The sequence below is a fragment of the Liolophura sinensis genome, chromosome 1 (genome assembly GCF_032854445.1).
Source record: "Liolophura sinensis isolate JHLJ2023 chromosome 1, CUHK_Ljap_v2, whole genome shotgun sequence".
NCBI lineage: Eukaryota > Metazoa > Mollusca > Polyplacophora > Chitonida > Chitonidae > Liolophura > Liolophura sinensis.
The window spans coordinates 41,561,419-41,576,023 of record NC_088295.1 but is presented as its reverse complement, the minus strand read 5'-3'; positions in this window follow the sequence as shown (position 1 = coordinate 41,576,023).

Here is a 14,605-nt window from a genome sequence, read left to right as displayed (position 1 = left end):
AGAAAATCGTATCTGGGGTATTTTTACAAGAAGCCGAATTTGAATTTCGGTTATGTGCGACTATTTGCCATTTATCACACTGTCATCGCTACTCTGGTTTTACTCTGTATGCTGTTCACGTTCACTGGGTATGTGTGACCATTTGCCACTTATCACACTGTCGTCGCTACTCTAGCTTTACTCCCCGTGCTGCTGTCCTTTACATCATAGTATCCTGGTGATAATAGTTGCAACGATCCACTAAACTTGTGTACAGACTTAACGACAATTAGTTATGCTCTGTCCGGTTTCCTCCCACCATAATGTTGGCCGCCGTCGAATAAAATTATTATTAAAAATCAATGAAATAATATAAATAAAGTGAATTATTAATAAAGAGTAGGGCGTGAAACACCAATGAAATAAATGAATATATTGGTTATTAACTGTGAAGAAAATTTTTGGTTATATTTTTGTTGGTCAAAGTAAGGAAGAACTGGGCCTCTTTGGTACCACAGCACGATGACTCTTGAGCCTATCACGGTGTGGCCGCAATTCAAGTCCAGTTCATGCTGGCTTCCTCTCCGGTTGTACATAGGAAGATCAGCCATCATCTGACGGATTATCGTGGGATTCCCTCCTACCATAATGCTGGCGAAATATTCTCGAGTAACGCGTAAAACTATTATCATTTAAAAAAACATCAGAGGAAGAACAGAGACTACAATGACCTGCGCTGAGTAAATATTGTACTAGCAAATAATAGGTGACATCTGGTGTGTTCACCTTGAGAAATTTCGACCGATACCTGTCCCAGTATTTTACAAATTGACAATTACACCTATTGGACACCTGACCTTATTAAGATGGATGTGAACGTGTATACGTGTATACGGGAGCTACATTCTCAAATAGCAACTGTGTACTGTGTTGTACTCACGGATTTGTGTAACTCGATATGTAAACAAGATGTGTATCACAGGTACACAATTTGGTACACATTGAAAGTGTCATATAAGCAGATTAGCTGGTCATATGACCAGGTGAGCTAAGTCATATGACCAGCAAAATGATCCAGGAACCTTTCACAATGTGGTAGCTGTGTGTTCAAGTCCTGTCAGGTCATACGTGGAAGGGTTTGTCAGTAACCTGGGTTTCCTCCCATCATATTGCTGGCCGTCTTCGCATAAGTGAAGTATTCCTATTTGCCGTGTAAAACACCAATCAAACACTAAAGTCTTTCATGTCTCAGCTGATCTGATCATCTGGCTCAATTTTGTGAGTTGAATCAGTACAATTTTAAACTCAGATTTTTTAGTCACTTGGCCCAAACTTTTCACTCAGTGCAAAGATGTTCCTGTACCAATTTGCTACAATTAATATAGTACACATCTTGTACATTTTTTGTACACAGTTGCTTTTAAAGATTATACCTCATTTATAAACGATTATTGGGTATTCCGCTAATAGTTTGTCTTTCTCTATATGCCGACCGGCCCAGGTAGCACATTTGGTAGAGCGTCCGCTTCGGGAGAGGTAGATCCAGGGTCAATCCGGGGTCGAGTCACACCTAGGATTTTAAAAGAGGAAGTTTTAACTCTCTCGCTTGGCGTTCAGCATGAAGGGGATAGTTCAACGACTGTTTGACCGGTATCAGTATAATGACTAGGGCGGGGCCACTTACTTGCCTTCGGTAAGGCGTCTCAGTGAAGCAGCATTAGATAAAAGAGCGGTGGAAATCCCTCCTGCAACAAAGAGGCACAGTACATGCACTCTAATGATTCCTTCGTCGTCATATGACTGAAAAATTGTTAAGTGCTACGTTGAACCTCAAGCACTCACTCATTCTATATGCCGTGCTTTAATAGCATGGTTGGCCGCTGCTAACACCATTAACAGGTTATACTTGATATACACCATTTTGATTATGGTATGTATGTGTGTGGGTGCGTGTGCGAGTGCGTATGTATGTATGTATGCTTGGAGTTTTACGTCATACTGAACAATTTTCCAGTCATATGACAATGAGGAATCATTATGTGTGTATGCATATACTGTTGTCTGCTTGTGACAGGACGAGTCCATGCCTCGAAAGTGCTACGGCCATTGAAGTATCATATCGAAGACACCAGACATGACACCCACTCAGTTACTTTATACTGACACCGGGCCAATCAGGCCTGTTTCCTTGCTCTCACCTCTCAGCGCTGGGTGCCAAGCGAGGCAGCAACAAATACCAGTCTACAAGTCTGGTGTTGACCCGACCCGGGTTTGATTACGGTATACAATATTTCATTCGTACATGGGGAGATGTGCCCGGAAACCTGCCGATGGTCGTCGGTTTCCCCCAGGCTCTGCCCTGTTTCCTCTCAAAATAATGCTGGCTGCTGTCGTATAAGTGAAATATTCTGGAGTACGGCATAAAACGCCAATCAAATAGATAAATAAAAAATTCCTTGCTTGTATACTCTGGCTTTATCTGAGTTTATTTAGACTGAAGTAACAATGCATATTTATATTCAGAAAAGTATTTGACATTAGGATACAACCTACTCTGGAGTATTTTAATCACAGGTCTATTAACTCTGCTTCGGTAGCCTAATGGCTAGAGCGTCCACCTCGAAGTAGGGAGACCCCGGGATCAAACTCGGGTCAGGCCAAGCACCAAAGACTAAAAATTGTACTTGTTGCTGCCTGGCTTAGCTCTCAGCACTGAGAGATTAGAGGAAGGAAGCATGAGTGCTTGCCCGGTGTCAGTATAATGTGACTTGGTGGGGTGTAATGTAAGGGGTCTCCGGAATGATGCTTCATTGACGGCGTGGACTCATCCTGCCACAAGAAGACACAATATATATACAAGCACCCAATTGACTCCTCGTTGTCATATGACTGAAACTTGTCAAGTACGACGTTAAACCCCAAGCATACATATATACATATATTAACTCAGTTCCGTAATGAACAATACTTTGGACGAACTCCCAGGGTGTCCAAGATTTTTAACACATTGGTATTCCCATTTTAAGTGGTAAGTGTTAAGTGAAGTAAGTGTAGCTCCTTTCTTTCTTTCTTTTTTGATCTTTTACAGCTTCTCGACTTACCACACCAGTGACCAGTCTTGTACTCGTACTGCATTACATGGGTTAGGTTGACCGGCAGTCCATAATGGTTTCTTCTGAGCTGAATCAATGACGGCTTGTAAACCACAAGCTTAAAACCATCAACCTTGCATGCGTTGTCCATGTTTCTATTTGCACCCTATTGCACGCAGAGTTTCTTTGGATACTTGCTTTGCTCAGTTGCCAGTTGTATTTGCTTAGCTGCGACCGTTGACTTGGCCAACTGTGCTCAATTAATGGAATTGTTGGTGAAATCTCTGCATGTAAACATTTGCCCAAAGGAAAATCAACGAAGCTTTCCGTTGTGGATTGCGCCAAATGTGAACGCAAGGTCAAGGTACTTTCCGGATTCATTAATCCATAAACTGATTTCCTACAGCACCGACAAGGCACTTTAGAATAAATGATTCGCGGTCAACTTTGGTACAGAAGAACAAAAGAGCGCGCGAGTGGCGTGGACATATCATACATCAGAAAGTCTGAGAGTACAAGCCGGATGCCATATCCATGTGTGTTTTAGTCACATTCTGCAGAATAAAAAGCTATTATTAGAAAACTACCAACCAAATCAGTGTACTTTTGCACACAGTGCATAGTTAATGCCAAATGAGAGAGAAAAAAGGACATTGGCTTGAGTTGAACTCATGTCTAGTAGTATCTTTTATGGCGCTTCCGGTTTTTTGACGGACAGATTTAAATTACCTATACTTTAGAGCCGATGCTGAAGAGAACCTACGTATTTGACTTAAGTTTAAATACCTACGTATTTGATTTGAGGTTGTGAAACTGGTGGTGTATGTACTAAGATATAGATGTCCGACTTTCGACTCTCACTCGTCAGTTAAAATGTAATACATGATAAAATAAATTAATATGAATCTTGATGTAACAAAAGTTCATTTTATCGATCACCTTCATATACGACAATAGCCATATTATATATATATATATATATATATATATATATATATATATATATACTATATAGCTCTATAGTATAGGTATATATATGTGTGTGTGTGTGTGTGTGTGTGTGTGTGTGTGTGAGGACTTGTAGGATTTTGTAGGATGGCGTTGCATGTCACATGAATTACTCTGGCCCAACAGAGGCTGTATAAGTTCCCGGTGTGAAAAACTATTGACAGTATCACTTACTTACTGTTGACAACATGGTTAGTGTAAGAACAATGGCACCTTGTTTATCTATGTAAAATTATCAATTCTGCATGCCGATCTTGAACAATGGCTGTTTTCTACAGAATCAAACCTAGCCTCCACTTGATCAAACGGGCAATTAAGTGCCCACATCTGTAGAATGTGAAACCGTGGGGATGGCCATCAATAATTTAAAATACACATGGTAACAATCGATCTGTTTAAATTGTTCTGTAAACGTTGATGATAAAGTCAATCGATCTACTTTTGATGTAATGCACATTTTATTGCAGGCGACAGCAGGACTCGATTAAACACAATAAGAGCTTTTAGCACGAAGTCATGCTTCAGATATCACCTGAATAATAGGTTAGGTTTCGGGGGATAAGTTCGGAAGGAAAAATGAAGAACTTTGTAAAATGATACATGGATCTTGTTACTTTATTAAGATGATATTACGTTAACATTCTTTGAAGTTTTTAACCATACATGGCCATAAGATATTTGGCGCACGTAGGAGTGAAGCAATGATGTGTTTAAAATAAGTACTCCACTATGGAGAGGGCCATAAGAACATGTATGTTACAAGTAGTATTTTACTTCAACTCAGAATAGTATAGATAGCTTTTCATCGTATCCGTCGTTTTAACAATTGTGACAAGCATATCAAGCCTGTGTAGAAAAATGATATAGCCAAGATGTAGTTTGAATCTGCAATAAACTGAAGGAGTTCTAATTCACTAATAGTTGCATATTCATCGCAATTACTCAAGAATATTTCACTTATACGACGGCGGCCAGCATTATGGTGAGAGAAAACCGCACAGAGCCCGGGGAAAACCCACGACCATCCGCAGGTTGCTGGAAGACCTTCCCACTTACGGCCGGAGAGGAAGCCAGCGTGAGCTGGACTTGAACCGCGACCGCAATGGTGAGAGACTCCTGCGTCATTGCGCTGCGCTAGCGCGCTAACCAACTGAGCCACGGAGGCCCCTCATATCATATACATTTGAGTTTTCGAACATATTTTGAAGTGTCTGAATATCATCTGCATAACTTTCAATATATTATTATAGAAAATCAGGTATACAGGTCAGGTATTAATACAAATATAAACATGACTAGTTTTGTAATGAAATATATTAGGGATATCTTGTTATAAACCAATCAAATATATGTCATTCAATAAAGCTTAGATAGTTAAGGTTGCCGTCGAGCCATATACTAGCCATTATGCCATTATGGAAGGCAAATTTTAACACGTGCTTAGATTTATTGTGTCAGAAGGTAGCATTTGCATGTAACCATTAGATTGAAATTTATCAAAAAGACTGTAATGACCCAGGAGCCTCTCACCAAACCATCGCTGTAAGTTCAAGTCCAGCTCATGCTGGCTTCTTATTTAACCGTGGTCAGCCAGCAAAGTGTAAGATTTATGCATCTCACAACATTGATTTATTTATTTGTTTGGTCATACTGAAGAATGTTTCAGTGTTACCTTGATACTACAAATATAGGGGTAAACCACTGATATTTGTCCAGTTACAGATCAGGTTTTTCACTGGTTAAATAAATTGGTGGATGCCCAGAGAAGACTGTGCAAACGAGCACCGCCCTGTTTGTCAGGAAATCTTTTCCTTTAAATTCGTATTCATATATATATATATATATATATATCCCACGCAGATAATATAGGCCCCAGACCTGTTTATATTGTTTGTCTGGTTTAACTCAATACGGTAAATTAACATTAACACAACTCCCCATGCGGAATGCCTATATAAAGGTACTGTGTGACCCGGATCTATACAGGCTAAACTGGCCATCAGTGAAAATTCAGTATGTATGGCTTTAGTGAATACAGTTTTCAGGTACGGTACCCTATTGTGTCTTTTCACTCTTGGGAGCGCTGTTGTTATTAACAAGCTTTACAACTTTCCTTCTGCTTACCGATTGGACCATCAACGACCAGCAGTCATATGTTTACACCTGAAGCCGGCGCTATGGTGAGATAAACAACCCTGCCACTGTGTATGTAGTACTGTAAACTTTTCACATAAATCACGTCGATTTATGGGGTCGTCACACCTCCCACCACTCTGAAAAAGTCTGTGAATTTCTATTTTATAGTTCCAGAGAAGGTGACGACCTTTACAGAAAAAAAGGCGCATAAGCTACTATGTTCTGTCGTAGTGCCCCTTGTAAACCCACAACTCCTACATATTTATGTACAGACATGTCAACAAACATAACTGGATGTGTCAATCGTACACAGTTTGTAATTTCGTGAGTAATTATACTGTGACGTGCAATTGTGCCCATGGTAAAATTTATTGAGCACCGTGGCCTTTCGCCCTGGACCTGGTTCCAAAACCATATGGTAAACTACTATGAATACCATCTTATAAAGACATGATACATTCTCTTAAAACACAAATGTTAAAATGCTTTAAAACGTGTGTACTAATATCAAAAATAATACGCTACGTAAGGATTATTTACAAGTTTTAACATAAGATTACATTTAATATACGGAACACTTCACGTCAAGAGTGTTAATTCGACACGAAATAGTATTAGATTATAACATTTTGTAAAGTGTTGAATTTCTAACACTTAAGAAAGTGTTATTCTAACATTAGATCGCCACGATATGCCTGCAATGTTGCTGAAGTAGCGCTAAGCCATAACCATCTCTTTCAAGCATTATAAATGCTCCCTCTCCACCATGACTGCAAAATTGTTGTATTTAACATTATTAAGTTATACATAACAATTTAGTTTTAGAAATAGCGCAGCGTAATGACCCTGGAGCCTCTCACCAATGCAGTCGCTGTGAGTTCAAGTCCAGCTTATGTTGGCTTCCTCTCCGGCCGTAAGTGGGCTGGTCCGCCTGCAACCTGCGGATGGTCGTGGGTTTCCCCCGGGCTCTGCCGTGTTTCCGCCCACCATAATGCTGGCCGCCGTCGTATAAGTGAAATATTCTTGAGTACGGCGTAAAACACCAATCAAATAAATAAATAAATAATTTTAGAAGAGTGGTAGTTTCAATTTTTTTTTTTTTTTTTTGATCGGTGTTTTACGCCGTACTCAAGAATATTTCACTTATACGACGGCGGCCAGCATTATGGTGGGTGGAAACCGGGCAGAGCCCGGGGGAAACCCACGACCATCCGCAGGTTGCTGGCATACCTGCCCACGTACGGTCGAAGAGGAAGGCAGCATGACCTGGTCTTGAACTCACAGCGACCGCATTGGTGAGAGGCTTCTGGGTCATTACGCTGCGCTAGCGCGCTAACCGACTGAGCCACGGAGGCCCCGGTAGTTTCAATAGTTAAGGATACAAAAAATGTAATCTATAAGGAAAAGTATGGTTTTAAAGAAAACGAAAAATATGCCAAAAATAATACTTTACTTCAACACAGAAAAGTTTTCATTGTAACCTCCAATTTACTTGTGTCAAAATATCAAAGAATAGAAAGACATAATCAAGATAAATAGGCCTTAATCTGAAAACAAAGTTTCAACGTATACAGCCATATCCATATCAACTGGTGTTGTGCCGGTTGAAAAGATGTCAGAAACTGTTTTGCTACAGCTAAGTCCTTTTGGAGATCTGAGGAATGTAGGTCTTATGTACAATTCAAGCATGTAGAAGGAAAAAGGATTCGTAACGTAATCATTACATACTTCGCTTAGGCGATTTTTCGTTACTCAGCAATGCATCTGGTCAAGTGTGAAGTCGATCGGCTGAGCAGTTGAGGAGAAAATCCACGGATATATGCATATATTCCATCCTGTATAGCTATAAAGGTAATGCTGCTGCTTTTTCGACCATAGTATTAGATACATACGGACATTAATATGGTATTAGTTCCATAATTTGTAATATGTTATAATTGAATGGCTATAGGTTCGTGGGTAATATACAAATATCGACTTAATCTACTAGTATTTTATATAACTGTTTTAGTCTGGCAGCTAGGTTGCCAACATCTGTCTTCAATTCCATTCAATCGTCTAATGAACTTCATTGCATTTTTCAAAACTAATTTTGCTGAATCCGTTCCTCTGGAGGGCATGTTTTAAGGGTACATTAGTCGCTTCTTTTAAGCTTTTACATGAACAGTTAGTATAAAACTCTAAAGTGAGATAAATTGACAAAAGATCTTACTTCACCGATTGCGTGTGTCAATTTGCCAGCTGTCACGCTATTGCTCTATTTTTATTCTCTATGCTGTACATCTTTAAAACTTAAATACAAAATTGTTAACACGTGAAAATGTTCTCTTAAGACTCATTTCATATAACATTTGCATTTTGTGACCTAGTAAACTGACAACAGTAACGAAATTTAAATTTTGGATGTGCGTGGCTCAAAGCCCTATATAATTGGTCCCTCGGGTGGTTTCCTCTACAGGCACATCGGTTTACCTATAGATACACCGGACTCCTCTATATTTACAAATGTTTCCTCCACCCATAAATCGGTTCGCCGTCGAATACTTGAAAAATTTTCATTATGTTGCGCTCAAAATTCAATGAATAAATCATATTACATCCATCTGGATATGGATATATTCCTAGTAAAAATCCTTTACCTATATTCATAAGTGTTTACCGATAATTCATTTATCTGTATCGGCACTTTCAGATCAAATGATTTTTGTTTTCAGTTTCGATATTGGTTTCATTTACCGGAAAGTTACTCATACTATAATTTTTACATCCGCCTCTATCAAAGGTTGAGTGATATCGTTGAAACTATCAGCGAAATGAAACTAATCGTGCTTTTCTCTGAAGCAAAGAACATATAAAAAAGAACAGATAAAAATACATTTTATTCCTTACTGACGAAATGTATTCCCACCAGTTGTGAGGAATGTGTAAATTAGGTTTTCTTTGTCACAAGAATGTCGTAATGACGCTAAATGTGCTCATGTAGTCAACTTTGAACAAACTATACTGGAAGTGTAAAGTTTCATCAGATTTAGCAAATTTCTAAAACAGGTTGGCTCTTCACCAAACTACATGTGATCTGTATTCCTTGAACTTCTGTAGTGAGTTCAAATTTAGGCACCAGGTGGGCGCACTGGAAAAATCTGAAGCATTTTTAGATGCCCTGCAACCCATACTAAATGGACATGGCCAGCTGTTTGATTTTCTTTCTTCCTCGGTATCTGCACCAGGGGAAAACAGGATAATTTAACATGGATACTATAATGTGGAAATAATATCAGTTTCCCCACATTTTCTCCTTTCCCAGCCTGCAAAGAGTTCTTTATTTTGAGATATATGTTGGCTGTATTTACTTGATTTCTTTCATGCTTCACGAGAGGGTAAGTTTGACCTGAGCTTTTGAAACATTGTCTAAAAGAGGGGAGTATTTGGGGCTGTAGTCACGCACGACTAAATGAAGGGTAAAGCGTCCCGGATTTCACATGTACATGTACGCTTCTTCATTCATTAGATCAAAAGACAGTGTTTTAGAATTTCAAGGGTTGACCCCTATATACCCTCCATATGCGGTGTTGCTAAATATCGCAATCCCATTGGACAAAAAGAACTGAAAGGTGAATAAAGACCCTGTCGTTTTATTGGTAGTTTGTGAGCACGCGTTTCCTGTGGCCTACAAATTAAAAAAAGTAGGATATTGGTTCTATAGCCATGGAGTTTATTTAATAAAGGGTGAAAATATTTTTTACTCACAATTGTCTCGCGCTATTTTTAGATCTTCGAAACGGTATATATACCTCGATGTTATCTCTTCGGATTCATTGACAAGCTGAACTTCCATTCCAGTTATCAGCTATAGTTTCCCATATACACAGTCAAGGTAAGTGTCAAATGTGTAAATGTTCTTTAGTATACATTTTCATATATACTGTATATTTAAACTGACTGTTATGTAGTGGTAATAGTTGCTTGCCTTTCAATCACGGGGTGTGGATTCAAAACTGGCCTTTGACATGGAATTGTAGACTTATTAACCTTCACAGTTTTTGGCACTGATGACAATGAAGACCAGTATGCTCTGCAACTTTGAAAAAGACAGTAAATACTTGTACAACTCGAGGTACCCTTTTATACTTAAACGTTAAACATAATATGTAGAGAATTGTCTGTATAAGAACGATACCAACAGACAAGGTGAGTTTAGCTCTGATTATCATCTTGTAGCCAAGGCTTATCTCTCTCCTTTCAGCATTCTTCAGTCTGTTTGATAACGTCGACGTCAGTATTTCATATGCGCTAAATGCCCTTCTCTTACTTTTTATAGATTTGGAGACATGGCGATGGGGTTCTCTAAGGTTCTGATTCTCTGCCTGCTGTGTGGAGTTTTTCTGTCTGTGGAAGGGTGGCTTGTTAAAAAAGGCAAGTACAAAGCTAAATAAATAAAATAATAACATATTTTCATCTACAGACCGAGTTGAAACTGAAAACGTATCTCATTTTCATTGAAAGCAACTGATCTTCAATTATCTGTCACCAACTATAAAGCCTTAATGGGACTGTGACACTGTGTCATAAAGGCCTCACAAACCGTTAGGGTGTGAGAATATCGGTGAGTTCTTAATGGTCGGAGCCTCTGTATGAACCTACACTTCGTGTATCAGAGCCTAGGTATAAACTTACACATCTACACTTGATGTTTCCGAGACTAGGTATATGTACTACATTCACGTGTTCGAGCCTGGGTATATGAACCTACACTTATTAGAGCCTATTAGTATGAATTCACACTCCATGTATCAAAGCCTAGGTAGGAATTTACACTCCATGTATCAACGCCTAGGCATGAAACCACACCCCGTGTGTCCGAGTGTGTATATAAACCTACATTTCATGTGTCCCAGATTGGGTATGAACCTATACCACGTGTGTCCCAACGATCGTAAGACAATCACCTCAATCACTCGGCCAAGACATGCTTTCAGATTATTATTCGATGCTTTAGAAAGTATAAGCGTAGGCGGTGTTATTATACAACACAGATACGACAGTACATATAATGGCATCTTACTCACGCTGACGCTGCGTGTGTATATAGTTTTCATGTTACCTTTTATTAAATTTGATAACAAAACATTTTGAGCACTTCTAGACAGAGACGTCTAATAAATTGCTATTAACGCCACAGCATTTTTTTTATCTAATTCTGTTTAACCCATCTTGTTCAGCTGAGTGTGAGTTACTGCCTTTGAAAGGCCTACATGAAGAGAAATTTATTTATTTATTTATTTGATTGGTGTTTAACGCCGCACTCAAGAATTTTTCACTTATACGACGGCGGTCAGCATGATGGTGGGTGGAAACCGGGCAGAGCCCGGGGGAAACCCACGATCATCCGCAGGTTGCTTGAAGACCTTCCCACGTACGGCCGGAGAGGAAGCCAGCTGGACTTGAACTCATAGCGACCACATGGGTGAGAGGCTCCTAGGTCAGTACCGCACTAACCAAGTGAGCCACGGATGCCCCCACATGAACAGGAGAAAACCCTGACTTAGATAAAGAATAGGTGGGACCATTACAATGTTAACTGTCATGACTGCTCTGGTGTTTTCTCGCCATGCCGTAGACCTAATTTGCGTGAAAAGTGTCTCCTTTGTTAAGAGAACTCGCGCCCAAAATATTCTTAAGTATGGACTCTCGTCTGCAACCAGGCCTTTATTCACTACTGAATCCTAAATTTCTATTTTTTTTCTTTGTGATTTGAACAGTTTGTTCGTCATTTTTGTGTTAAAAAGTTAACCTTTTCAAATTGGATTTGTTTTCTGATAGGCTTTTATTATACTTAAGTCATTTGTAACACGATGTTGTCTTTTTTATTTGTAGATAAATGTGGCGGTAAAACATACAACAAATTGTTCAAGAGGTGTTGCAACAACAACATCCAGCCCAAGCGGATCAAGGGAGCATGCTGTGCCACGACGAGTTACAGTCAGCTCACAAAAATGTGTTGTGACGGCTCAGTTCAATCTAAAATAAAGATCCAACCAGCGTGCTGTGGCAAAACGAGTTACAGCAAGTTAACGAAGATGTGTTGTGATGGCTCAGTTCAATCTAAAATAAAGATCCAGCCAGCGTGCTGTGGCAAAACGAGTTACAGTAAATTAACCAAGATCTGCTGTGGTGGCGTTCTCCAGAATAAGCCACTTCTAAAACCAGCATGCTGTGGCAAAAAGAGTTACAGCCAGGTAACACACAGATGCGTCTTCGGTTTAGTAGTGAAAAAGTTTGGGTTTTGGTTCAAATAAAGTGAACCCTGAATATGAAAAAAAAAAAACAGTTGACATTGGAATTTACACAACGCATTAAATTGTATTATTTTAAGCGTTGGAGTGGAAACACAGTTAGAAATATTCTTTATAAAACCCTGGCAAAAGTAAAAATGATAAGTGGTATTTTCACCTCTTGTTCAAGTTCACCTGTTGTGCGTGAACAGGCAGCAAATTATTTTTATGTGAAAAATAAAATAATATGAAGCTTAAAATTCAGTCTGTAATATTTTATTTCAGAATGATTCTTGACAAGTTGACGTATAAAGGTAATTTAATCTGTCAAACATGTTGAATTACAATGAATAAATTGATTAAAAACCCGGTTCATTCAACTTGGCTATTTTTTTATTTCATTGGTGTTTTGATGTCAAAAATAAGTCACGTGAGGACTATGACTTTTGAAATAAAAGTATGCAGATATATGTAATTTTGTTTAATGAGTGGTATTTTTGAAGGTCACGTGACCGGAAGGCATGACCTCTATCAAGGTTTAAGTGAATGACGGTAAATAATTATATGTGGTTCCTTTCACCTAAAATTTGGGCAACTCTTATAATCAAGTGGGAACATATGGTGGTCTAATGGCTAATACAGTATGTAAGCGTACTGTATACATGTACGTGTAGGCCTAAGCCCGATTTTGCAAAACTGTTTTAAGACTTAATTCCAGATTTAACCTTAATCCAATCCTTCAGTTTTGCATTAGGCCGAAAACAATTGCATATCAGTGTATTAAATATGAACTAAATCTGCTATTTCGTTATTTGATAACTGCATTAGCTGTTATCCAGTTTGGATTAAAGTATATAATATGACTTAATACCAGAATTAGTTAATTCACTTTCGAACAACCGGTTCTTTGTGTTTAAAGTGAACATGAAGTCTGCCCTTATGTATACGTATAGAAAAACAGTAATAACTAGAACACAGATATCACGGAAAAATATTTTAAAAGTTTTGAATGCCGTGAAGATGGAGTTCACCTCCAGTGGCTATGTTGTTGAAGCCCTATGAATTTGGCCAATCGCCAGCGTTGAAAGTGTCACGTGATAACTGATGTGATGTCAGAAAGCTATCAGCTCTTGATTTTTTTAGGATGCCTTCTGAATAGCCAGACAATGATACAATAAATTGGATGTGGAGACTGAAGTCTCTAAATGTTTTAGTGTCAAACTGAAGCACTTTGATCCACGTATGTGAAGGGAAATGAAAACGGCTACTCGTGTGACAATGTCGACGTGTTGAGCAGGAGACTACTGTAACTTCTCAGCGCGAGTTGGTAAGAAAACCGCTTCGGGAGTCATTGCTTTAGGATAATATCGTGACGTTGAATTATTTTTCCTTAGCAAAGTCAGATTTATTATGAAAATATCTTCCAAACATGTACGCAGGGAAGAGTGTGTTTCAAGTGAGACCATCCTGCTGTGTTTGGTAATTTCCCTGATGCGGGGCCTCCGTGGCCGACTTGGTTAGGACGCCAGCGCGGCTGAATGGCCCAGGATCCTCTCACCGAGAATGCGGTCGCTGTGTCCAGCTCGTGCTGGCTTCCTCTCCGATCGTACGTGGGAAGGTCTGTCAGCATCTTGCGGATGGTAGTAGGTTTCCAACGGGTTCTGTCCGGTTTACTTTCACCATAATGCTTGCCGCCGTCGTATAAGTGAAATATTCTGGGGTACACGGCATAAAACACAAATCAAATAAACACATAAATAAAGAATAAATTCCCTGATGTCAGAACAGCCGGCCTGGCCTAATACTGTCAGCCATGTTTGGATCGGAAGGAGACAAACAGAGACCGCTAAAAGATGACACCTGTGCCCACGCAGATCGCTCTGAGAGTGACTGCCAAACTAAAAGAAGCATCGGCTTTCTGTTTGAAAACTCCTAAGTTTTGTGACGTGAAGCTAGATGGTAAACAACATGCCAAAATGGCGTCATCAAATGAGTGGCTAGGTATTATTTGCTGTCCATTTTGCCGTGTAGAATTATTTTAAATATTTTTACAAAAATGTTTAGAAAACTATTTTTGGACTTCAATTAGGTTTAGTGGTCGGTTTTATACTCACTTTA